The sequence below is a fragment of the Camelus dromedarius genome, chromosome 14 (assembly GCF_036321535.1).
Source record: "Camelus dromedarius isolate mCamDro1 chromosome 14, mCamDro1.pat, whole genome shotgun sequence".
Taxonomy (NCBI): Eukaryota; Metazoa; Chordata; class Mammalia; order Artiodactyla; family Camelidae; genus Camelus; species Camelus dromedarius.
This window is the reverse complement of record NC_087449.1, coordinates 41,739,337-41,762,632: the sequence shown is the minus strand read 5'-3', so window position 1 is coordinate 41,762,632 and position 23,296 is coordinate 41,739,337. Positions and strand designations below refer to the sequence as shown.

Genomic DNA, 23,296 nt, shown 5'->3' with positions numbered 1-23,296 from the left:
TGCGATCATTCCACTGTTCTGCTTCACACATGTACTATTTTCATTTACATGTATTTATAAACTTCTGAGTATTTTTATGTGGTCAGTCTCCCATTTAGATTTAAAGAAAGCTGTTATTGCACTCATTAAACAAAATTTACCTAAGCCTAGGAGTAGCATTGAGTGTTAAGAACACAAAAACAGGATGTTCCAGCCTATGCTCACAGAGAACTCACAGATTAGTAGGCTAGACAGCAACTCAAATACACAATCATAAAATAATGTGGTTTTTGCTATAAAGAGATTTGCTATACAAAATGCTCTGAGAAAAGAGAAAGGAATGATTGACTTTGCTTGGGGAGTTAGGAAAGCCTCACAAAGGACATGAAGTAGAGCTATGATTGTCAGAAGAAAGATGAATAGGCATTTTAGGCAAAGGAAATATAGTATAAAGGTACTAAGACATGGAAATGGATCATGTGTTTGGACAACAGCCAGAAGCTTACTATAGATGGAAAGGGGTAGGGTAAGCTACAGAGACAAATGACAGGAACTGAGGGAGATGAGAACAGAAAGGTAAGTACCAGCAAAAGAAGAGCTTCACAGTTGCCCTACTAAGACAATAATGGTATATACACAACGAAGGGTCTAGGATCATCCCAAAGATTATATTAAGACATTCAATATCAAGGTCAGATTCATTAATGATATTTAATGCCCATGAGGGAGTTTTAACTGCTTCACAGACTTTTACATACATTTCCAATGTTCATACAGCTTCCATACTTACATGTCTACTAAATTCTGATAATAATTATGAATTTATGATGTAATGAGAAGGGTAAGATTTAGAGGCAAAAGATCTAGGACTAAATCTTGCAGTTTATAGTAACAAGGTTTTGAAGAAGTCTCTTAACCCCTCACTGTTTCCATAAAACAGGAATAGCAACAGTCCCTATTTCATAAGATTACTGTAAAGACTATATGAGATAATGATGTCAAGAATACTTTATAAATTATAAAAGAGCTGCATAAATGACTTGCGGGCTTTGTGAAAATTGTAGGATAAGCTGGCAAGAAAGGGTGAGATTCTTTTATTTACTCTAACAGCTTTTTGTGACACATACATTCATACACAGCCTAATAGAGGATAACTCTCCATTTCTATTACATGTTAGTACAAGTTCTGACCTTTTCGAGGATCTGATTTTTGCATGGTACCATCAGCTATACCAAATAGGAATTTGTTCCTCCTTAGCAAGATGGAGAAATCTAGAAGAAAAGATTAAAAAAAAAATTAAAAATGTGAACTACTGTAGATCAAAGGAAACTCACAGTGAAATTAGATTTTTATCAAAGGAAACCAGCAGGCTGGATACCCAGGAGGGCTTTCCAAGGGCAGTAATTTAGTTTTTTTAGTAATTTAGATTTCCAGTTTCCAGGATCCTTCCCTTAGGTTTGTGTGTTCAGAACCTTGATTCTGTTAAAAATAGAACAGACTCTTTAAGGCATTAATAGGTCATTAAACAATGATGGGTAAACGAGAATGTTAATCTATTAATTTACTGTGAGAAATTGTAACAGCCATATAATTAAAATATTGTACACTGAAAAGTATAAACACAGTGGAAACAAATTAAAGAAATGAATGGAAAGACATCCCATATTCATGAATTAGAAGACTAACATTGTTAAGATGACAATACTACTCAATGTGATCTACAGACTCAATGCAATCCCTATCAAAATCCCAATGATACTTTTTTGCAGAAATAGAAAAAGCCATCCTAAAATTCACAGGATATGTCAAAGGACCTCAATAGCTTAAACAGTCTTGAAAATGAAGATCAGTATTGGAAGATTCACACTTCTTGATTTCAAAACTTACTACAAAGCACAGTAATTGAAACAGTGTGGTACTGGTGTAAGGACAGGCATATAGACCAATGGAATAGAGAGTTCAGAAATAAACCTTAATATATAGTCAAGTGATTTTTGACAAAGGTGCCAAGAATACTATTTAGCCATAAAAAAGAATAAAATTCTTATGCATGCTACAACATGGATGAATCTTGAAAACATTATGCTAAGTGAAATAAGCCAAACGTAAAAGGATAACTATTGTATGATTTCATTTATATTTGGCAACTAGAATAGGGAAATTCGTAGAAAAGTAAGTAGAACAGAGGTTACCAGGGGCTGGACAGAGGAGGGGAATGGAGAGATATGATTTAATGGGTACAGAGTTTCTGTTTGAAATAATGAAAAAGTTCTGGAGTTGGACAGTGGTGAAAGCTATACATCATTGTAAATGTACTTAATGCCTTAAAATGGTTAAAATGGTAAATTTTATGTTATACATATATTAACAGAATAATAATAAAAAGAAAAATAAGCAACAGGTGGATCTGCATCAGGACTTGATAGTTCCTTTCAGCCATCTCACAACGGTAACAGAGAAAGCACCTGGACTTTCAGGAAATTAAGTCCTTGAGTCATAGCATTCCTTTTCCAGGGTAGTCCTAGATGTAACCTGCTATCAATTTTCTGTATAAATTCCTATTTAGCATGTTTCCAAGTGAGACTATCTTCTGATAAACACATCTTTTCTTTGGATAATGTTATTATCTATATATAGCATGTGGTACAGATGGTCTCTGAATTTGAATATCAACTCTGTCACTAGCTATGTAAACTTGAATAAGTTACTAAATGTCTCTGGGCCTCAATTTCTGCATCTTTAAAGTGGAAACAGTAGTGTCTAATCCAAAGGGTTTGGGAGGGCTGAATGGTATTATCTACTTTAATAAATTAATAAGTGCCTGATGAATAGGAGGTACTTCCCCGCCTCCCTAACTCTTTGCCATATTGCTGATCACTGATGAAGTCACAGTCAGTTCTCTGTCTCTTAGCTCCAATGGCATCCATACAATCATCACCACATAGCTTAGAGGCCTTGCCAGTATCTCTATCAGAAACCTTCTCTCAAAGGCCAACATTCAAAAGACCAAAAGGAAATGTAAACAAATTCGTTTTCTGCCTACCTCACGAACCTCTCCAAGATTCCACCCTCCCTGAGGGCAGACAGTCATATGCTTACTTTATATCCCACATATTGCCTAGAAGAAAAAAATAACTTTCTCAATTTTTTAAATTGGATTTTCAACAATTCTACATTTTTAATAACAGGATCTTACATCAATATCCAAGTATACAAGTTCTATTTCTATACTTGTTTTTTTTTTTAACATTTTTTATTGATTTATAATCATTTTACAATGTTGTGTCAAATTCCAGTGTTCAGCACAATTTTTCAGTCATTCTATACTTTCTATACTTTCTATACTTTCTATACTTGTATTATAAAAACAGTGAGTATGGTTTTCCATCAGTGATGAGAACATAAGCAAAATATAAAAGGTGTTACACGGTGATGTAGTGACCATTTCAAAGCCTGCTGCACTATAATGGGCTTGTATTAAAGGTGCTGGAAATAACAGAGTAAGTCCAATATCCCACCACAAAAAATTTAATAATAAAGTTGATCTACCAGATAAAATTATATTATACAAATCAGAAAAAAATTACCATTTAATTTCCACTACTAGGCATTTTTATCTTCATTACTTGATTTAAAGCACCCAACATTTCTAACATTTCCCATTTAGGCTGGGGGAAAGAAAAGCTGAGGTTCTGAAGTGAAACAAGATTAATTAAGGCATCCAAGGTCACATGGCTACTAAATGGGAAGACTAAAATTAAAGACTAATTTCAAAGTCCATGCTCTCTTTGGTTCCATTATGCTTGCCTACTATAGTTTAAAAACAACAGGAAGGCTTCCCTAGTGTACTTGATATAGGCCATATGCATAGAGAGAGATTTGGCAAACAGTCAGGTACTATGAAATGTAAGAAATTATTATTAGCAAAAGGAAAGAGCTTCATAGGGCAGTAGCTTTCAAACCTTTTTGATTGTGATCCACAGACTTAAATCCAGGAGTTTTTACAATAATATGCATTCCTGGAAACCTTACATCTTGTAAAACTATGCACTAAACATGGGCCTGTGGGAAAAATAGAGTAAGGAATAGACTACCAAAAGCCCATGGAACTTTGCATCCTTTATACACATACCCACATACTCCATAAGGATCTCAGTCATTAATGGTTAAATTAGGCTCAACAAACTAAACTGAAAAAAAGGTAGAAGAGTGAAATCCACTTTAGAATAATTTCCAATTAAAATAACTTTTAAAAATAAAGTTTTAATGACTAATGGAACAAACTTACAGCAATCCAGAACACCAAGCTTCTAAGAGCGACTTATTTCCCCAAAGTTTCCTGGAGTGAAATTTTGAAATCATGTCACCACCTGCAGACAGGAGCCACTTAATAAAAGCTTTTCATAGTGACAAAATTAACACTTGAGGTCAGATTCATATGGCTTTGGGAACCAATAAGACTATTAACCAGTTTACCATTTTATCTGTTCACACTGTCCAAGCATACCTTTGAGTGGTATCTATGCTACACAGTACAAGAGATCTCAACATCAACTTTATTCTGTTAGAGTGTAATAGGATAGAGTCCTACACAGGAAACTACCTCCATGGACACCGCAGAGCCTTGAGAACAGAGTAAATCCTCACTGTTTAAGCCATAGGGAGAGGTACATAAAGTAATTCGGGCTCATTAACAGAGCAGCATCTATAAACCATTCTGTAATCCTCCCTCCCTGAAGTCTTAGGTTCTCATCGGAAAAAAGTGAGTTATGAATCTTTGACATTATCCAACGTCTTTTATGAATCTTACAGAATTACAAGCCTGGGGCAACTATGGTTTCTCTGTACCAAGAAACTCAGATGCAACTTAGACCTGAACTTGGCCTGGTTCATTCTAAGTCACTGAGTAGTCACTTCCTCAGGGCTTCAGATTCTTTACTTTAAAATCAAAAGGTTAGAACTTGATAGTGCCTTCTCAGGCAGGTCCCATGTTTACTACAAACTACTGCAATGCCTGTTTCTTCATCATCCACCTCTATAAGTGCCTGATTTTACGGTTTCATAGAAAATTCTATTGCTATTGAAATAAGGGAAATTTATCAAATGAGATCAACTGTCTTCCTGTGAGCTACTCAGGCAATTGCCCTGACACCTATTTCTGGTTGTCAAACTTTGAGACTACCTCTTTCTTCATTGTAATGGTAAGGCTAGACAATACAAAGAGGCTTCCAGTGAAATGTGTCTTATGTGAATCTGAAACAGCAATCTCAGGAGAGGGCTCTCTTCTCTAGAAAACTGACTTGACTGAGAGGGCAGAGAATAGTGGCATATAATTGAAGAATCAGCAGGAACCAAGAGGCATGAGAAGGAGAAAACATATGTCCAGTTTCACTTCAGAGACAAAAGTTTATGGTTGCTTAGCTTTTTGAGTTTGTTTCAATCCCAGAAATTTAGCTTTTAGGACACAAGATGCCTTTCTCAACTTCCTCAGCTTTTGACTCAGTAATTTATCCCTTAACTAAAATATACTTTAATTCTTCTTCATTTTAAGTGTCCAGGGTTCAATAAATCAGGATTAGTGGTACACTTTATTTCAGAGAATGATTTTATATGCTAGTACTAGTTTGGAGAACTCCAGAAATTTACTTCATCAAAATCACTGATAGCTGTCTAACCTGTGTGATACTCTTTTAATATACAGCAGTGACTCATAACTTTTCCCCCCCGACATATCTAAAGGATACAAAACACTCCTATCAGTGCAGGCAGGCTCATTAAAGGCACTGATTTTCAGCAAGAGGGTAGGAGGTAGGATTAATTTGATGGGGAGGAAGGCTCCACTGGGTGAAGGTATTTTGGAATCTCCAGGGGTTACTCAGGTATTTGTGTAATGAGAGAAAGCATCTCCCCCAGTCTATATTCCACTGCTCTTCCCCCGACCCAGGGTCTAGAGCAGTGCCATCCAACAGAAATATAATTCAAGTCACTGATGTCATTTTAAGTTTTCTGGTAGTAGTCACATTTTAAGAAGTAAAAAAAAGAAACAAGTAAAAATAATTTTAATAATGCATTTTATTTAACTCAATATATTGAAATATTAGCAGTTTAGCCAGTAATCATTATAAAAATGAATGGAAATACTTTACATTCTTTTTTACATGAAGTCTTCAGAATCTGGTGTGTATTTATGATTATAGCTTATCTCAATTCAGATTTCAAATTTTCATCAGAAATACTTGATCTGTATTTAAACTTCATAAAACTTATGGTTGAAAAGAATATTCATATACTCAAATTATTCAAAACATACTTTAAAACTTTCTAGTAACTGTATGGAGAATGAGCTTTTAAATTTAAATTTAATTAGAATTAAATAAAATGTACAATTTAGTAATCCAGTCACACTAACCCTGGGGCTACTGTGTTAGACAACCCATATTTAGAGGAAATAAATAATAAAATTAAACATTAAGTACTTACTATGTGCCAAGCATTTTCTAAGCACTTGAATTGTATTAAGTTGTTCAATACTCACAACTCTAAGGTAGGTACTATTATTACCTTCATTTTATTGATAAGGAAACCAGTGTAGAGAGATGACATAATTTACCCAAAGCTACACAGTTAGTAAATGGTGGAACTGATATTCAGAGCAAGGTAATTTGGCCTATTTCTTGTCTCTGAGGATTAGGAGTTTTCCAGGAAAGCTGAGCGATTTATATTTAGTATGCCTAGGAATAAATGCAGTCTTTGTCTATGTTTGGTTAGGGGCTCTCAGCACTGGTGATTTTCTCCATTATTTGGCCCTACCTTGATTATATGTTAATGTAAATTAGATCACGTCATTCTCCTGCTTAAAATCTCCCAAAGGCTCCCCATAGCAGCACTTAAAATTAAATCCAAGTTAAACCTTATCCTGACCCACATAATCCTACATGATCTGCCCCCACCTCTACTGCCTCCTCTCCTACAGCTCTCATCATGCACTTTGCTCCAGCCAGCTGGCCTTCTCTACTCCCGCTGCAGGCCAACCTCCTTCCTATCTTAGGGCCTCTACAGGGCCTGGAATGCTCCACCCATATGCAAGAAGCTGGCTTATCAGCTTAAATGTCACTGCCCCAAAGAACCTTTCCCTGACCTTTCAACCTAACGGAGTTGCCCAGACTCTATCAGACCACTCTGAATTCTCCGGTGGTTAGCACCAGTTAGTATCTTCCTTGTCTATTCATTTGCCTCCTCCACTGGGGCCTTGACTATGTTATTTATTCAGCGCTTGGAATACTGCCTGGTATAGAGAAGGCACTCAATAAGTATTCATTTTGAAATAAATGAAAGTTAATCATTTAAAAAAAAAGACATCAAATTTATAAGTTACATGATCAGAAAGTGTCTACTTTCTGAATTTAAGAAATAATATATTTGGGTGGTTGGTAATTAAAACTCATATATAGTTGATTTCTGAGAGAGAAACAGTTAAGAAAAAAAGTCTCTAAAACTGAAACAAAAACAAGCTGGGTCCTTTAGTATCTGTAAGTCACTCTCTCAAATCTGACAGGATCATTCATAAAGGTAATGACAGGATGTAAGGAGTTGATAGACATAATCATGAATATAATTTACTTTTCAAAGACTTTTCTGAATACATTTCTCACAGCTTATTAAGGAAATCCACATAACATAAAGGCTAATTCTATCTGATTAAAACTCATTTAAAAGACATGCACTGAGATGACAAAAGATTTTAAAAATATGAAAAAGTACCTAGCTACTTAGCAGCATTGGGAAACAGGGATGAGCACCACCAAAGAGTCAGAAACTGAAGAATTTCTGTAGCACATATAATCAAAATTGAGCAATATAATGCAGAAATCAATGCTGAGAGCCTCTAACTAAACACAGGTAAAGGTCTGTATTTACTGTTACGGCATACTAAACAGATCAACTGTCCTGGGTAAAAAAACCCAAGCTCAGAAACAACAACTGGGAGCTGATGAAAAGTACTGAGATATCTGAGATTTTAAGAAGTGTGCTGGCACCCAACTCTGCACACAAAGCTTCTAGCTGCACTTTTTGCCACTAGGCACAAAACGTACAGTATTTTTACAATTAATTTCTAAAGAAACTTAAAAAGGAGAAAGAGACAAAGACTACTATAAAGAGCTTACTCTAAATATGACAATAAAAAAGATGAACTGAAGGCACTCTCAGGAAAATGCACACAGGACGAGTTAAGGTTAGAAATAATGGTGTAGCACAACATTGTAAAATGATTATAAATCAATAAAAAATGTTAAAAAAAAAAAGAAATAATAGTGTAGGAACACAGTACAGAGATCCAAATAATGAACAACCTCGTAAATAACATTCTTTGCCGGTACAGAGCAACATAAATAGGTAAAATGCAATGTAACTACCAATATTTGAAATGTATCTGCACCCCTGGCCTCCAAATTAGTTAAAAAAAACCTCTTTCAGAAAAGTCCTAAAGAATCACCAGAGAAATTTTAATACAGCTGGGTAGATAGAGGGATGGACAAATTGATATGTGGTATTTATAAGTAATGGTAAAACTGAGGTGGTGGACATTAGGTTTTCCATTGCAAAACCCTTTTAATTTTGTTGCATGGTTGAAATTTTCTGTAAGTTGAAAAACAAAAAAAACACCTTAAAATACCTCAAAGAAGCTGCTGTCCCAAAGGTCAAATTGAGCAATAGTGAAAAGGTGGGCAGGCTAGAGCAGAGACTGAAGGAAAGAATGAATATTAATTGTCTTTTAGCACTTTTACATATAATTACCATTGCATCACAACAAACCTGAAAGGCAGGTGATATTATCTCCATTATACATACACATACACACACACACACACACACACACACACACACACGCCCCTGAGGCTCAGAGAGTACCTTAACCAAGTTACTTGGATATCAGTGAATGTTAGGCCTGATCAAGCCTGGGTTCAAAATATGCATGTGGGTTTAAAAATATGCCTAAATTCTGAACATATCTTTATCATCATTTATTTCCACAGGTGTCCAGGAAAGTAACTTTATCTCAGCTTTATTTGGAAAAGCACTTTAAATAATGAGAACATGTGAAATATCTTTTATAAAACATAACAATATTTTGTATAACATAAATGACTTCCAGTCTCAAAGTGCCTTATAATTTTCAAAGTTAACTGACTCACAATGATTGTATTACAGTTACTTGTATACATCTTTTATGGTTTTTTTTCTAGCACTGTGATTCCCTTGAAGTTAGGATCCAGATCTGATTCATTTCTACATTCTTTGTAGCAGCACCTGGAACAGTAGAGATTAGTGAGTGTTTACTTAAGGAAAGAAGGTGATCCTCACAATAGAAATGAAACGTAGCAACCCTTCTAAAATAAAAATTTGATCATGTTGCATCTCTCCTTAAAATCCTTCAACGGATCCACGTAGCCTATAGAATGAAATCCACCAAAGTCCTTGGCATTGCATATGAAACTCTTCAAAACCTAAATCCTTTAAGATTTGGCCCCTGATGACCACTCAAGCCTCATCTACCCATCTTCTTCTCTTTATCTTCTTCCCCTAAGTTATTCTGCAGGATCTACAGTCCCTCAACTTGTCTGCAGTGAAATCCCTTTTCCCATTACACTCTCAACTTGTCACAACTCATCCTTCAAAATTTAACTCAAAAATCAATGAATCTCCTCCTCATCAGCCTTCTCAGCTTTTTTCCCTAGATAATCATTTCTTCTATGTTATTGCTTATATCTGGTTCATACTTATAGCATTTAAATATTGTAATTACAATCGTTTATTTACATACTTCTCCCTATTTGATGGTGAAGCCCTAAGGAGGTTATTCATCTTTATATCCTTGGGGTCTAATACACTGCCTAACAGTAGTAGGCATCAGATACATGCTTGTTGGGCTGAATTCAAATATACTCACTTAGAAAGTACACAAGTGTTAAAACAGGATTTGGATTTTTCAAAATATAGATGTTTCAAAAAATAGATGTTTAATTTTTAACTAAACTGTGTATTACAATGGCAGTTGCCCTGAAGGTCCCTGCTAATGCTCTGTGACCCAGCTGGGCCTCCAGAAGGTTCATTACTTTCATATTACCACTGTGGCAATTTATTAATGAGCTCAGTGCAAGCAAGACAAATTGAAATGACAGCTTTGGCAACTAACATCTCTTATTTATCACTAGAGCTAGTCTCTCACTAGCAGTGCCATGGATAAGCCTTCCTCAGTGCAAAACAAGATTTAACAGAGTAATTTCTAAGAGGCCTGCAAACACTGTGATTGGCTAAGGGGAATTCAAGAAAGTTTAGGTCCTTGTTAGGATAGGAAAAGAATGTATTCTTGAAAAATACCTCAAAACTGAAAAACAGACTCTCACCCATACCTGATTTAGATGATTTAGATGAGATTTGAGACTTTTTGAGTTGATTATATTTGGGTGAGATTTGGGGCTTGGATTGGATGCTAGAATAGGTTAAGACTTTGGGGGATACAAGGATGGGGTGAATGTATTTTGGACATGGAAAGGACATGCATTTGGGGGGAACAGCGAGTAGACAGTTATGGGTTGAATCATGTTCTCCAAATTGTATACTCCTGGTTCCTGTGAATGTGACCTTATTTGGAAATAGGGTCCTTGTAGATATAATCAAGTCAAATGAGGTCATCAGGGTGGGCCCCAATCCAATATGACTGGGGTCCTCATAAGAGGAAAAAAGCACCATGTGAAGACAGACACACCTAGAGAGAACACCATGTGGCAAAAGATGCAGAGAGCAGAGTGATGCAGCTGCAAGCCAAGAGCTGACAGCCACCACCGGAGACAAGGAAGAAGCAAGGAAAGATTCTATCCAATGTCAGAGGAGCACTGCCCAGGTGACACCTTGATTTTTGAGGACTACCCTCCAGACTGTGAGAGAATAAATTGCCACCCAATTTGTGATACAATTTGTTAAAGCAGCCCTAAGAAACTAAAACATCCCTTAATACTAGCTAATATATATTCAAGACTTACTAGGTACTGTGTAAAGTGCTTTACACTGATGATCACATTTAATCTCTACCACAACCTCATGAAGAAAAGAAATAAAATAACTTTCTGCTACACTATTCCTAACTACTACACTAAACTTTTTATATATTATTGTATAATAAGGAATTTGTCTGGTCTTTGTCCCAGGTTCCTGGCAAAGAACTTCTAAAACCTCGGGAATTTTCCAAGTGATAGGAGTGTCTATTATTCATGAGCCCCTTGGACACTTATGAGTTTATGCTAATGAGATGGCTCAGAATAGGGGCTGATTGCCAGAAAGACCAATCATGTGATTAGAAAGTTGGGGCTTTGAGCAGCCTGACCCTTCAAGGCCTACATAATGAAACCACAACCAAACTCTGGACACTGAAGTTCAGTGGAGCTTCCTAATTAGTAAACACATCAATGTGCCAGGAGGGTGACATGTGATGACTCCATGGGAGAGGAAATGTAAGCTCTGTGTTCAGGACTCTCCCAGACCTTGCCTTATATGTCTCTTCATTTGGCTGTTTCTGATTTGTATCCTTTATAATAAACCTATAACCGTAAGTATGACACTCCTGAGTTCTGAGAGTTGTTCTAGTAAATCATGGAACCTGAGAAGGGTCATAGGAACCTGTCAGATTTGTAGCCAGTTGTGAGAAGTGTAAGTGGCCTGGGGATTCCACCTGAGGCTGGCATCTGAAGTGGGGGCAATCTTTTGGGGATCATGTTTCCTTAAACCTGTGGAATCTGACACTAACTCTGGAAGGTCAGTGTCAGAATTAAATTGCAATATACCAAGTGGTGTCAGAAAAGCTGGGGTTAAAACAGATTACAGTGACTGAGTCCTATGGTGGCCCAGTATACCCAACAGTAACCAGGGATAGAAAGCAGAAAATGTGCTATACAAGATACAAGTCATTTGGTCTTTCAGCTATTTGACTTACATGTACCATTTTTTCATAAATTATATATTAATTGACACCCCAAATTTTTCTTATATGTAGAATTGGGCTTTTCATTATTTCTCCTAAGAAATAATGATTTTGAGCTAAATCATGGTGGAATGTCTACCAGGGAAAAGATTTGGACATTGAGTGAGACTTGGGTGTTGAGGCTTATTTGCTCATGCAATGCAAGAACATAATCCCCAGTTGGAGGACCCTTTGCCTGACTCAGTCACTCCTCACTAGCCTCACTGAGAGGCAAGCATCACTGGGTTGTGGGTAGGCAGCAGGCGGCGGGATTTCACCAGGAGATATGTACATATGTTTGGAGGGACTGCATCTAACTCTTTGACTCATGGAATAATTTATACAAAATCACAGTTACTTTCCCTAAAATGTTCTTTATATGAACTAAGCCCCATAAGTAACTGAAATATAACATACACTTTTTAAAATGAGGTATTTAAAGCCAACACATTTCATGCAATAACTGATTCAAATAGAAATTGATTTTGGTGATGGTAATTTTATTACGTGTCATCTCCAACTAAGCTCCTTGAAAGCAGTTAACTATATTTATAGCTGTCTCTGTCTCAGAGACCAATTTACCTGGATAGGAAAGGAGGGACAGATTCAGAGCATAAAATTTGTTTTTCAGCTTAGTTAACACATGTTTCTGTGAACTCTAAATTCGAGGTCTATATTAGACGCTGGAAATACAGGGATGAAAGATACAGTCTTTGTTTTTGATAAGAGTTCATAATCTAAAGGAATCTAAAAATAAAGTTCATATCTTCTTACTGGAGCCTTCTCTGTGCTTTTTTTTTTTTTTTTTTTTTGAGCTCTGTAACAAGGTAAACTGGTATATAAGAGGACAAGGAAACCATGAAGCATATTCACTCCCTTTCCAATGCCATCGCAGTGTGGCTTGGAGTCAGGTTTACCTCATCAACTTTTGGTGTAATGGACAGAGCAGGAGCCTTAGTCGGAGAGAAAACAGAACAAATTCTATGTCTGATGCTTAGATACCTGTGACCTTAGACAAGTTATTTAGTCCCCTTAGTCTCATCTTCTATAACTGTCAAAAGAGGATCAATAAGGTCATTCATGGTTTAGGCTGCAAAGATTAAATAAACAATATGCCTGACCTCCAGTAAAAATAGTAAATAAATGGTAACCATTATTATTAGTAGTATTATCATTGTCATTAATACTATATTTCAAAATTCAACAAGGCATGCAGTTACAAAGGGACAAATATTGAATGATTCCTATATGAAGTTCCTAGAGGTCAAATTCATAGATACAGAAAGCAGAATGGTAGCATCAGGGACAGGGCAGGGGAAGGAGGAATGGGGAGTTAATGTTAAACAGCTTCAGCTGAGGAAGATGAGAAAGTTCTGGAGGTGATGACTGCTCGACAACATGAATGGACTTAATGCCACAGAACTCTGCACTTAAAAATGGTAAAAAGAAAAAATTTGTTGTGTATATTTTACTACACACACACACACACACACACACACACACACACAGAGACACATTGAACAGGGCATGGCAGAATGCTTACAAAAAAAAAAAAAGATTAGGGAACAAAAGGACTGGAGCCTGATGTCACTAAGCAATGACAAATCTTGAGAGAGTAGATCCGCCTACAGATGATATGAATAGATGAATAACCTTAAGCTGGTAGCATTAAATCAGAGATATACCTATATATGGTTTTAGGAAACATTATTTACATCATCCTGACATAACTTACTTGAGAATATGAAGGGAAGAAGGAAGAAGGGTAGGAGGATGGGAGGGAGAGAGAGAGGGAAGAAAGAAAGGAAAGGAAAGGGGAAGAGGGGGAAAATAAAGAGTGAAAGAAAGAAAAAAGATATTATTTGAGTGTAAAACAACTGCTTTGAGTGACTTACTGCTTTGTCATAACAATGGGCAATAAATGTGACAAAATGACGCTGGTCGACAGGTAAGGGAAGATTCTTTTGCAAAAGTTAAACAAAACAAATACTGGATTTCCTCAAAATTTTAGATTTTAAACCAAGTTAGAGCTATATAAGCATCTTTAATTTCATATAGAAAAAAAAAAAACTCTTGAAACAAGTATTGTCAAACTCATTCTTTATAACATAAGACTTGTTAGGAATGCACCTACTATGTTACAGCAAGAGAGTGTTCCAAAACACATCACAGAGCTAAGAGGGAAGATAGCATTATGCTAAGGAACTCTGTAGTAATGCTTGGAAAATCCAAACAGCTGCACCTAGATTTTTTTAAATATGGGCATTAGGGTCCAAACAACTAGGCTGATGGGTTTTGGGGGAAGAGTTTTCATTTCTGGGAATCGGTAATTTAAACACTTAAGAAGGGTCCTGGGCAGGTAATTGAGACAGAAAGTGAGAATGCGGACCAAGACTGCACAATGGGACTGCATGACTCAGCCATTTTCCAAAGTACATTTCTGTTGAAATGAAGAATCAAGTCATGATAATAGACTAGTAGAGAAAACTAGAGAAGATCCTGGTCCACAGCAAATCTAGTCCAAATCACAGTTTATTCCTAAGTTTTATAACATCTTTTATCAATCTGAATTTTCTGAGAATTAGTCCCAAACTCCGTATGGAAAAATAGTGAAAGGTTTTGAAATGGCATATTCTATCTGCTGGAGCCTTCCATATTACCTGACCCTATAGAGATGTACCACTTTGTTTATCTCCAACCGGGCTATTTTACAACTTTGTTGTAAACTGATAGCTTTGTTGCAAATTGACAGAAATGCAAACTGTGTCCATGGAATTCAATTGATATTGCTCTATGAATGTTGAGCAGTTCTGCATCCATTTGTAAATTAACTTCAGGAAATCCTGACTAAAAATATGTGGTACTGAGTCCTTTTTTGAACCATTTTGAGTTAAGTAAAATTTTTGTTCATTTTATAGTTGTGTGAGTTGTGATTTTACCTTTTTCCCACCTTTTGCCAACCTCTCCTCATTTCTTCTATCCTCCAGCCCCTGGCAACCACCATTCTACTTTCCATTTCTAAGAGTTCATTTTTTTTTTTTAAAGAGTCCACATAAGTGACACCACGCAGTATTTGTCTTTGTCTGATTTATTTCACTTAGCATAATGCCCTCCAGGTTCATCCATGTTGTCACAAATGGCAGGATTTCCTTCCCTTTAAGGCTGAATAATATTTCATTGTATATATACATATTTTCTCTATCCATTCATCCTTTATGCACACTTCAGTTGTTTCCATATCTTGGCTGTTGTGAATAAATGATTTTACTCTTTTAAAGAAAATTATCCTTTAGCATCCCCAATGTCTTTAATTTCATTTGGGGGCAGGGAATGTGTCTTTGAATGTACTGTGGCAAAAATAAATCTAGATTTGGAAAAGACTTAGGTTTAGTCCTTGTTCAGTAAGTACTGACCTTGACTAATTTCCAGTGTCATCTCTAATTCTCACTGGTTCATATATCGAATGGGATTAATTCTTGCTTTGTCAACTTTCAAAGGCCTGTTGGAAGAATCAGATAAGTGAATAACCTGAAAGCATTTAGGTAATCCTTAAAAATCCCAAGTCCCATCATCCACAATACCATCAAAGTGATTTTCCTATAATACCTATGAGATCCTCTTTGTACTCTGCTCCAAACTCTCACTGAGCCCCCTTGCCAACAGGATGACATTTAAACTCCTTAGGACAGTATACAGGTCTTTTGGATGATCCAGCCCTTGACTACCCTCTCACTTCATCTCTAGTCACCCCTTCCCAACCTTAATACCACAGTAGCACTCAACTATTTACACAGCCCCAAATATTGTATATGCTGATAACTTCCATCTGAAATGCCCTCTCCTGCAGCCCTTCAGTCCACCTGATAAACTTCCATTAATCTTTTAAAGCCCAATTCATATATTACCTCTTCTGATAAGCCTTCCTCATACTCTCATGCACAATCATTCTCTCTTCTGTGGACTGTATACATTTATATTATAGCACTAGAATGTATTACAATTTATTTGTTTGTTTGTCTGATACTTCTGCTAAATTATAAGCCTTGAAGGGTGGGGTTGTTTCATGTGTATTTCTTTATTCTCTGCATCTGGCACATGGTGAGTGCTAAATACTGAACAGTTAAATGAAATGTAAGGCATTGTTATTATAGCTCCATTTCCCCCACAGCAACCAGCATAGAATTAAGCATACATACATTTAGTAAATAAATAATTAATCTCTTATTGTCACTTCTTACCATTATTACCCAATCCTAATTCAGGGTGGGCCTGTGAAAGGGTGCGTGTTAAACAAAATGTAAATTGCCCCAAGTCAATCTGCTACATACTTTTTATGAATAACTTAATTCTCACAATAAATCTATTATATAAGTATCATTATTCTCATTTTATAAAAAAAAATAAGCTAAGGTACAAAGAATTTAACTTCTCTGAAGTCAAGCAGCTGCCAGTAAACAGTACACTTTCTGGGGTTTCACATACTCTCATACATGCTTTCACATATGCAACTTCATGTGGCCCTCACAGTCTTGTTAGGTACAAAGGGCAAATATTAGTATCCCTGCATTATAAATGAAAACAGATTTAGAGAGTTTAAATGACTGATAAAGGTTACAAAGCTAGTAATCACTGGGTCTAGGATTAGAATATCTAGGTCATATGACTCAAAATCTTGTACTTTTTCCATAGGCCAAACAGTCTCTCTTGCCAGTAAGAGATGACTTACAGGTCACTCCTAAAATTGCAAGAACAGACAACAAGGATGCTACTTAAAGGATCAGATCTCAAAAATTTCAATCAAACCAATTTCAAAGCTAATCCAGTTTTAACCACCCTTCTCTCTACACCCCATAAACACACAGAGCTTCAATGCAGGTCCACACAAGACACCTAGGAGGGGGCTCATTACTTGTATCTTTCTAAGACAAATATTTCAACCTTTATTATATATGTCAAACTCGACACTCAGTTATAGGTCTCCTGGTGAAAAGAAAATCATACTTGTCCAAGACCAAATTAAAAGCTTCTGTGTCTGAAATATGCACCAAATATTGATAACTTTCCCAATTTATCCAATCTGTATTTATTGACTGCTTTGTGTGCCAGTCCCTGGGCTGGGGATCTAAGGATGGATGGGACTTGAATTACGTTAATCTACGTGGAGATAGATAAACAAATACACTACAACAGAATGTAATACATGGTTATTAAAGGTATGTTTAAGGTGGAGATCAATTTTGTCTAAACAAATTGAAAAGGCTTCACAGAGGAGATATTTTTGAACCAAAACTTAGGGAATGCATCTTATTCCAGACAGAGAAGGAAGTTGAGAAAATTCTAAGCAAAGGGAAATAGAAAAGTACTAAGCAGTAAAAGGCTTTGTGTGATGTCCTATGGAAAATGATAAGTAATTCAAACATAGGATATATGTCAGGAAGCAGTGACTGAATTAGAAAACTAGGTTAGACTCAGATAAAGATCAAGGAACATATTCTGTAGACTAAAGGTTTTTAAACCTTTTAAAAAGAACTATCTTCAAACACATTTTAATGCAAAACGTAATAATAATAACTACAGAGCTTATCTGGTAGAAGGGCAGTAAGGAAACAGAGTCTATCCACCCTGCCTTACCTTGACTTCCCCCTCCTGGTGGTCCTTCATAGAGACCTAAAGCAGCCTAGCCCTCCAGGTGCAGTTATCAGCAAACTGTTACTAGTTTGCAGTAAGTGTAGAAATTGAGAGTAAGCACTTAGAAACTCTATATTATAACCTAATAGAATAATTTTATGTTGTTAAATCTAATAAAATTTTGTGGTTTATACTTAGATTTTTAAAAAATTTCATATTTCTAACAATTCATTTTTATTGTATTTATAAAATTATTAGTCTAAGATGAATGAAAAATACCATTCCTTCAACACACACAGTTTAAGAAGCACTGCTCCAAAGATTCCACAAAAGATCAGATTTGTAACCTAGGAAGTCAGAAAAATAACTAATGGCTATTTAGAAGGAGAAAACCAATTGGCAAATATAAAGAATAAATAATATGAAAAAATAGATAATATAAGGGTTATTTGTTTAAATGGTAAGCATCTGGTGAATAAGGATTATTATGTTCACAGAAAAGAGAGATTTCTTCAGGCTAAAGTAGTCAAGTAAGGTTCAGATACGTAGTAGATTTTTAGAGAGAGGAAGACCTTAAGCGTCAATTTCCATAGCTAAATTAATTAAGCCAACAAAATTTAATATTACTTATTACATATGTAACATTATTTACTGAAATATCTACTACATATTGGTGGCAGGAATACAATACTGAACATAGGACATGGTCCCTTCATTATGTTGTACACTTTAAACTTATATAGTTTATATCAATTATATATAAATAAAGTCTGCCATCATGACAGACATTAATCAACCAAAAAAAAAATAGATGCTTCATTTAAAACTATTATAAGTACTACAAAGGAAAGTCACATGGTACTATGAAATCATGTAATATAGAGATCAAATAGATTCTGGAAGATGAAGGAAGGATTCCCTGAAGAAGTTATATCTTGGTTGAAATCCAAAGACTGAGCAGAAAGTAACCAGGCAAAGGAAGGGAAAGAACATTCCAGGTAGAGAGAACAGGTATATGAGGAGGGTGGGGCACGCACAGCTCACAAAACACAAAGGAAAGGCAGTATGACTGATGCATAGAAAGCAAGGAGAAAAGTGACAAGAGGTCAAAAAGCTAGATGGGCTAGTTTATTAAAACTTCTATAAGCAACAACATGGATGAATCTTGCAGACATTACGCTAAATGAAATAAACCGGTCACAAAAGGACAAATACTATGTGATTCCACTCATTTGAGAAACTGGGAGTAGTCAAAATCATAGAAACAGAAAGAAAGGTGGGGCATGGGCTGGAAGGAGGGAGGAATGGGGAGTCATTGTTTAATGGGTACAGAGTTTCAGTTTTGCCAGATGAAAAAAGTTCTAGAGATGGATGGTGGTGACGGTTGCACAACAATGTGAATGTACTTAATGACACTGAACTGTACACTTAAAAATGGTTAAAACTGTAAATTTTACATTATGTAACCAGAGTTGGTTTCTACCACTTCGAACTAGACCCTTATGAAATTGGTATGTGGAATAAATGAGTCCATAAAACACAGAACTGACTGGATCAAGGTTGGGAACATCACAGTGCAGACCTCTATCTCATGCTGAGGTTGGCCATCTTTATGCAATAGGAGACAGCTGATCAAACTGTGGCCTGTTGCAGCAGGACTCACCACTACTGAGGCACGCTGCAAAAAGAGACGTAGTAGGGAAAATGTGGGATGTAATGAGTGTTGGCTTAATACGAAACTACTTAATATGAAATATGGAAGATATTCAAAATATTTCAACCTGTAAGATTATACTAGTGCATACTGAAGATTATCAGTCCTGATTTAAACTGGTCAATCTGAAAGCACTGGGAAGAAAATACTGCTTTTGTAAAAAAGGTTCCTTTTGCCTAGAGCCTGCACAGGAGCCTTGCTGAGTTGGGAAACTATCCAGGGCTAAAATAAAAATGATACCACAAAGGCAGAAAGGCAGGACCTACAACTACGGATAAGACTGAGACATAAGAGAGTCCCCTTGATTCCCCGAGGGTCCCCCAAGCACCTTTGTTAGGCATTCCTGGCCTAATAAAGCTCGGCTACAATCCAGAAGCAAGGAGTAGACTAATACCTCCCTTTCCTAGGCCCTATTTCAAATTAAGTGAGCCAATAAATTCCCTTTTCCCCCCTTTGGCTGCAATCCATTTATGTTGGATTTCTGCCCTTTACAACCAATATTTAAAAACTAAAGCACTGTTCTTTTCAAAAGGATCACCGGGGGCACTACCCCAAATCTACTGAAACAATCTCCAGGTCAGGGTATCTGCTATCTCTTAATAAGTGTTCCAGATGATCAGGTAAATTGGGGAAATACTGGCTTAGGCTAGAGTTTAACACTCAACAAAAGTCTAGTTGTCTCCTCCTATACTGTATGAAATGGTAGTTGTTATTTCCCAGTAACACAGAGAAAGGACATTATAACAATTTTTATTTAGAACATACTATATGCCCACAACTGTACCAGAATCTAACATAATATACGGTGACACTAAAAGTTTAAGATCTTGCCTTGCCTTTCAGGATCTTGTGGGGTTTTTTAAAAAAAATTCATTATCATTTATTTTATTATTTTTTTCTTTTTTGGGGGGGTAACTAGGTTTGTTTGTTTATTTGTTTGTTTGTTTATTAATGGAGGTACTGAGGATTGAATCCAAGACCTCGTGCATGCTAAGCATGTGCTCTACCACTTGAGCTATAGTCTCCTCAACCCCTGCCAGGATCTTGCGTTCTTTAATCTGTAGAAAAGACAAGCCCCACAGATAGATCAGGGACTGCTGAACCTGTGTGATCAACAGAATGATGTAAGGATCTTTTTGGTACATGAGAGGTGGCAGACATGGGATTTAAACCCCTATCCATTAGACAACAAAGCTATTCCCAAAATACAGTCAGAGTAAAATACAGTCCCTTCTCAATATAAGGTAAAGAAGCACACAAAGTAAAAATCAGGTATAATGACTATAGTCCATTAATTCAAATTTGGATTTGACTTTGCAATTTATTAAAATATGAGCACTAACCCTAACAAGGAAACTGTTCGTATGTTTGCTCAAAGTAAAAAATAAGCATGACCGATTCGCTGAAGTGTTTCATTCTTCTATTCAGGGATTCTTTTAGTTTACCTACATTGGTGAGATAAGATATATTCAGTTTTAAAAAAAAAAAGAGTCAATTCTTACAAGTAAACCTTGCCTCCTGTGCTGATGAAGCCTCAGAACTACATGACACTGCTTGTGGGGAATATATATGGTAAAATGGAAAGATGCCTTAGGGTTGAAGTCAGGCTTGTCTGGGTTTGAAACTGAGTCCTATCACTAATAAATTCTATGATTTTGGCCAGATATCCTTGAGTCTCTGTTTCTTTATATATAAAATGAGCTAATAATATTTATATGAGGGTGGGTGAGGCTGATATATGTTTGCATTTTGCAATGTGTCTGACAGATACTCAAAAAAAAGTTTATTCCCTCTCTCAGTATGGGATGTTACATTGAGTAGGTATGCTGTAAATAAATTCTGGAATAAGGCGGGATATGTATAAGCTAACAAACACAGAAGATGATGGTTGTTATTTTTATATTGGATATATAAATTCTGAAACAATTTCATGTGCACTTATGGTTTTTTTAGGTACTTAACACTTGCCTGATATACAGCAGCCACTCAAATTTTTGATGATTCTTCCGTTAGATTTCTTGGACCAAGAGTCAAGATAATCAAATTCTAGTTTTCATGACCCTGGACAAACCATGTCCCTCCTTTAGGCTTCAATTTCTTCACTGAATAGCTGACCTAACAGTCACAGAGCTTGAGAGTTGGAAGAAATCTTAGAGATCACCTACTGCAACCCTCTTGCCTAAATCACAGAGCCAGTGAGTGGCAGACTGGGACTTGAATGGGGACTCCTAACCACCAAGCCGTAATTCTTTCCACACACACCATGGTGCTTATAAGGTCTCTTTCACCTTCTTGTCTATGAAATATTGGAAATTGAACTACTGATCTTTACAGAGTACCATCCAATTCTGAAAATTCTGAAAAATCACTAAATCAACAGCCTAAGTTCTATCTTTATTAAAACCAGAAGATATAGAAGAATAAACAAAATTGTCAGTATTAATCCTACTTGGCATTTTAGGGAAACTATGATACAGACACCAGAGGATGAAAATCCTTTCAATTGTGAGGATACATCAAATATTTAAATAGAGAGAGGATCTATTCTGAAGTCTCCCTGACTTCATCTTCTTCACAATTAAATGGAATTATAATCACTGGTCCACAGAACCGGTAGACTGGATCACTACCATTCTGAGACACCCACATGTCTATTATCTTGGTAACCCTTACTGTACCTTAGTGCACAATGATTTTTTTTTTTTTTATTCAATGGTCTCTTTGTAGTATTCCTAGTTTATCTCCCTGGGACCTTTCACACTGTTGACTAATCCTTTCTTACTGAAACTTACTGTTGTTCATTTGGCATTCAAAACACCACTTTCTTCTGACCTTGCTTATAATGTAGCTATTCAAAGTATAGTTTACTGGCCAAGAGCACAGACTCTGGACCTAGACTGCCAGACTTCAAATCCTGGTTCTACCACCTGCTAGTTCTGTGACCTTGAATAGGTAACTTAACATTTATGTGCCTGTTTCCCCATTTGGGAGGATTACATGAGTTTATGCGTACATAAAATGCAAAGTAAATGCTACACAGATATTGCTGCTGATTTTGTTCCCCTCCTTAGTCTCTTCCTCGACTGCATTTCTTTGTCCTCCACTACTCCACCTGTGGGATTCCATCCATGCAAAGGGGTCTTTACTTCTCTTTACTCTAACTAGTGAATTCCTTCTCAATCTTTAAGATGCAGTTTAAACGTCATTCTCTCTCTGGAGCCTTTCCGAAGATCATCTCCCTCCTTCTGCCTTGCTAGTCAATTGTTCCTGCCCTTGTGTTCCCATATTACTCTGAATATATTTCAACGAAAGCCCTTGCTACATTAGGTTGAATGAGGATGAGCCATTTGAAGCTGCCTATATTAGACCATTTCAGACCTATAAAAATAGCAATTTTACATGATTCATCCCAATAACATCTCTAAATTTCTGCTGCTTCCTCTCTCCCTGCATGAACTCATAACAAGGATTATATGGTATTATTCTTTAAAAATACGTATTTAATAGAATATTTCAGATATATAAAAAGGGATAAAGAATAACGAATGGACACCCAAGTACCCACAATCTAGTTGAAAAAATATTTACCAATACAATTTAAGCCCCCTGTGTGCTCATCCCAGCAATATTACCAGTCTTTTCTCCCCACCCTACCCTTCAGAGATACCCACTATCCTTACTTTGGTGTTTATCATTACCATGCATTTCCTTAAACATTTATTATGTAAGTAGGCTTCCCTAAACAATACATGAATGTTAAACTTTACATAAATGAGTTCTGCCATTTACTTTATTTATTCAACTTTTTATTTGAGACATTCACCCAAGTTACTATATAGATCTAGTGCATTCATTTTCATTATTGTATGGGATTTAATTAGGTAAATATACTATAATATTTTCATTCTTTTATTAATAGATATTTGAACTAGTCTGAATTTTCTGCTATAATAATGTA

The 23,296-nt window shown here is 36.2% G+C and overlaps 1 protein-coding gene across 5 annotated transcripts in view; it reads right to left on the bottom strand.

Moving 5' to 3' along the window:
• SCMH1 (Scm polycomb group protein homolog 1) overlaps positions 1 to 23,296 on the bottom strand; it is a 149,025-nt gene that overhangs the window by 117,601 nt on the left and 8,128 nt on the right. For 2 of the 5 annotated variants that reach the window (XM_064493691.1, XM_064493686.1), the window contains exons 2-3: positions 15,410 to 15,495; positions 1,171 to 1,251 (exon numbers count right to left, since the gene is read on the bottom strand). The exons of 1 other annotated variant lie outside the window; for it this stretch is intronic. The gene's annotated coding sequence lies outside the window, so the exon portion shown is untranslated. Of the gene's footprint in view, positions 1 to 1,170; positions 1,252 to 3,023; positions 3,205 to 15,409; positions 15,496 to 23,296 lie in introns of those variants that run through there. 2 more of the 5 variants (XM_064493688.1, XM_064493687.1) reach the window with 2 other exon arrangements.